The sequence below is a fragment of the Haematobia irritans genome, chromosome 2 (assembly GCF_050003625.1).
Source record: "Haematobia irritans isolate KBUSLIRL chromosome 2, ASM5000362v1, whole genome shotgun sequence".
Classification (NCBI taxonomy): Eukaryota; Metazoa; Arthropoda; class Insecta; order Diptera; family Muscidae; genus Haematobia; species Haematobia irritans.
The window spans coordinates 12,699,230-12,704,082 of record NC_134398.1 but is presented as its reverse complement, the minus strand read 5'-3'; the positions used below and the strand labels follow the sequence as shown (position 1 = coordinate 12,704,082).

The window sequence follows — 4,853 nt, the reverse complement described above, 5'->3', positions numbered from 1 at the left end:
AACATTTTCTTTAGAAAAAAAAATATTGGCAAACTTTTCTATAGAAATAAAATTTCGACAAAATTTTCTATAGAAATAAAACTATGACAAAATTTCCTATAGATAACATCTTGTTAAAATTTCCTATAGAAATAAAATTTTGATAAAATTTTCTATTGAAATAAAATTTTCACAAAAGTTTTTATAGAAATAAAATCTTGACTACAATTTCTTTAGAAATAAAATGTTGGCAAAATTTCCTATGAAAATAAAATTTTGTCAAAATTTTCTATAGAAATAAAATTTTGTCAAAATTTTCTATAGAAATAAAACCTTGACAACATTTTCTTTAGAAAAAAAAAAATATTGGCAAACTTTTCTATAGAAATAAAATTTCGACAAAATTTTCTATAGAAATAAAACTATGACAAAATTTCCTATAGAAGTAACATCTTGTTAAAATTTCCTATAGAAATAAAATTTTGATAAAATTTTCTATTGAAATAAAATTTTCACAAAATAAAATCTTGACTACAATTTCTTTAGAAATAAAATGTTGGCAAAATTTCCTATGAAAATAAAATTTTTTCAAAATTTTCTATAGAAATAAAATTTTGTCAAAATTTTCTATAGAAGTAACATTTTGTTAAAATTTTCTATAGAAATAAAATTTTGATAAAGTTTTCTATGAAAATAAAATTATGAGAAAATTTTCTACAGAATTAAAATTTTGTCAAAATTTTCTATAGAATTAAAATTTTGGACAAAATTTTCTACAGAATTAAAATTTTGTCAAAATTTTCTATAGAATTAAAATTGTGACACAATTTTCTATAGAAAAAAAATTTGGAAAAAAATTTCTATAGAAATAAAATTATGAAAATTTTCTATGGAAATAAAATTTGGACAAAATTTTCTATAGAAATAAACTGTTAACAAAATTTTCTATAGAAATAAAATTTTGGACAAAATTTTCTATAGAAACAAAATTTGGACAAAATTGTCTATAGAAATAAAATTTGGACAAAATTTTCTATAAAATTTTGATAAAATGTTCTTTAGAAATAAAATTGTGACAACATTTGCTATAGAGAAATAATTATTTGAAAAATTTTCTATAGAAATAACATTTTGGACAAAATTGTCTATAGAAGCAAAATTTGGACAAAATTTTCTATAGAAATAAAATAAAATTTTGACAAAATTTTTTATAGAAATAAAATTGTGACAATATTTTCTATAGAAATAAAATTTGGGCAAACTTTTCTATAGAAATAAAATTTTGACAACATTTTCTGTAGAAATAAAATTTTGACAAAATTTTTTATAGAGAAATAAAATTGTGACCAAATTTTCTATAGAGAAATAATTTTTTGAAAATTTTTCTATAGAGAAATAAAATTTTGACAAAATTTTCTATGGAAATAAAATTTTTGACAAAATTTTTTATAAAAATAAAAGTGTTACATAATTTTCGATGGCAATAAAATTTTGACAAAATTTTCTATAGAAATAAACTTTTGACAAAATTAAATTTTTTTGCAAAATTTTCTATAGGAATAACATTTTGATAAAATATTCTATAGACATATTTTAGACTTTTGACAACATTTTCTATAGAAATAAACTTTTGATAAAATTTTCTTTTTCACTTTTTTGCCAATTTGTTTCTAATCTTTACTATTATTCCAAGCGTATATAATAGTTTGTGTTTTAGCTTTCTAATATTTTACAAGAATTTATATCTACAATAGTCCAGCCTAAAAATAGGCAATATTTTTTAAAGTTTACTTAGTATTTTCGATTACGATTTTATAACATTTTTTCACTTGATTTCTTTTTATATTTTTTCTATCATCATTAAAATCAATTTTTTGGCTTTACATTTAAGCTAATTGCATTTCTCTGGTATATATATGTATCTGTATTTATTCAAAATGTTTGTAACTGCTCTATCCTTTGAGTGTTATGTGCAAAAGAATTTTAATTAAATTTCCTTTTCAAAAATAATGATACCATTAAGATCACCAACAGAATACATTTATTTGAAACTAATAAAAATAACTTCAATAAAATCCATACACTATGCAATATCATAATAATCAAATAAAATGATGAGAACAATAAAAGTCAGATGGACGAAGCAACCAGCAGACGGATAGATGGCAAAGACATCCGATGAAAATCAAACCAGCAATGAACTTACACCGACTTATAAATAAATTGACTAGTGTATGGACTAAAAGCTATTCTAAACAAGTATATATGTATATGTGTTGGTATATTTTCAAATATAATAAATGCATTTGTATGTTAGGGTGTTTTTCTAAGTACGTATAAATAAAACTGAATGCAATCTGTCCATTTATTGTGTAATTTCGTATAAGAATATCATATATAACGAATATTGGCTTATTTATTTTCAAAAACTGATTCTAGTACTGATTGGTCAGCGAAACGATATACGATTACGCAGAAATTGTTGCATACTTTTGGGCAAGCAGTTTTAATGTTTTCAATTTAAATGTAAATTTAAACACTTATATCAAATTTGGTTTATATTGGCATTCTAAAAGTATTTTAGATACATAAAGAGTTATAACAAATTTGGTTTAGATTGGCAATTATGTGCTTGGGAATAGGAGGCGCACTTATCATAGAAATTAGCCCAAATCTACTTTGTCGATTTTACTTTTTGTGCTCATTCGAGTAAAGCTGGGGGTAAAATCTAAAAAATTTAGATTTCAAATCATACGAAGGCCATAATTTCATCGGATTTTCTTTTAGACTTAAATGAAATGTTTAAGTTCTCAAACATCCAGAACTTGAAATAGTCTCCATATGTAGAAATTTTAAAATTTACTCTACACGGGTACCATTTTAAACGATATTCTTGAAATAGTTTGCCTCATTAAATCCACCTGAAATTTTTTATCTATGGACTAAATATAGAAACGACCAAAACTTAATAGTAGCAGCTCAGTACCTATTTTAACCTTTGTTTTACTTGCCATTATAATTTTCGTAACACCCTACTGTCGGGCCCATTGTTAACAACAAACCTCATCAAATTCATATTCATGCTCAAAAATGTTTGAATAACTGCCATTATAATTGCCAACAGATGTTGAGCAATACACAACAAAAGAATTGTTTTTATTTTTATATTATGACAATTTCGTATGTCTACACACATATATACATAGTATGTGTATATGTCCGTATATAACTGGAGGCACTTTATACATTATACGAATATATTTCATTACTCTACATATATATGCCTGCGGTAAACAAATGTTTATAATGTTGCTTCTGTCTGTATATATTTGCTTAGCGATAATAGACACAAGTGTTGTCACCATACAACAAAATATTATTAACAAAAAAAAAAATGATATTATCCAAATTCCAACAAAAATATATTGTTTCATCATAAAGGCTTAATATACAAACATTAGACTCATAAAATGCCGATATTAAATGAAGAGAGACAGAGAGAGAGAGTTTTGTGTTCTCCTTACAAGGAGAAAAACATGTACACACATGATGGTGAAAGAGATAACGGATGAGTGAGAAAACTTAATATGAAGGGTGATCTAGTTGGGAACAGCGTTGCCACAATGAATTTTTATTTTCAATTAATTTCGAAATTTGTATTTCCATAGAAAATTTTCACAAAATTTTATTTCTATAGAAAATTTTATTAACTTCTTATTTCTATGGGAATTTTATCAAAATTATATTTCTATAGAAAATTTTGTTTCCATAGAAAATTTTATCAAAATTTTATTTCTATCGAAAATTCTGTCCACATTTTCCACTTTAGTTGTATTTTCACTATTAGTTCTTTGTTTTATTTTTGCCTTCCTTTAAAATGTACAGGATAATTATCATAGATGCTCTTCTACAATCCGATCTACAACAGCTTGTAAAAAATTACTTCAAACAAATATCCTTCTATAACCCCTAGATATGTTAAACATAATTTAAGCAATGAATTCATAAGGAATGGGAGCCAAAACAATTAGTTCCTCGATTTGTTTGACGAAATGAGCCTTTTTGGGTTGGGAAGGTTGACGTTTCAAATTAACCCAGGTACCCTTAGCTTTGGCATCCTTCAACAAGCGTTCGTTTTCCTTGACACGACGCAAGAAATCCTCACGGCACTTGAAGTGATGGACATGTTCAATACGAACATTGATGCGCTTGGGTAGGATCTTTCCGCGCACACGCTTGTTTACAATAACACCAAAAGCATGGGGAGTAACATTGAAGACACGGCTAGTTTTGCCATGATAAGACTTGTAAGGCTTACCTTTTTGATGTCCACAATATCGCCGTTCTTGAAGACACGCATATAGGTGGACAATGGGATGACACCATGCTTGCGGAAGGGGTGCGAGAATATGTCTCTGGTGCCGCGACGATAACCCTTGGAATTAGTCATGTTGTTGTGTGCGGTTCCCTTTTAGAAAATACCGTCCACGCGGTCTTATATTCAGAGAATTTTTTTCAAAATTTTATTTCTATAGAAAATTTTGTCCAAATTTTATTTCTATAGAAAGTTTTGTTAAAATTTTATTTCGATAGAAAATTTTGTCAAAATTTTATTTTTATAGAAAATTTTGTTAAAATTTTATTTCGATAGAAAATTTTGTCCAAATTTTATTTCTATAGAAAATTTTGTCCAAATTTTATTTCTATAGAAAATTTTTTCAAAATTTTATTTCTATAGAAAATTTTGTCCAAATTTTATTTCTATAGAAAATTTTGTCCAAATTTTATTTCTATAGAACATTTTTCCAAAATTTTATTTCGATAGAAAATTTTTTCAAAATTTTATTTCTATAGAAATAAAATTTGGACATTTT

General features: G+C 25.1%; 1 pseudogene; it reads right to left on the bottom strand.

The window, feature by feature from the left end:
- Nucleotides 1-3,898: 3,898 nt before the first annotated feature.
- Nucleotides 3,899-4,482, bottom strand: LOC142226886 (large ribosomal subunit protein eL21-like; annotated as a pseudogene).
- Nucleotides 4,483-4,853: the final 371 nt, after the last annotated feature.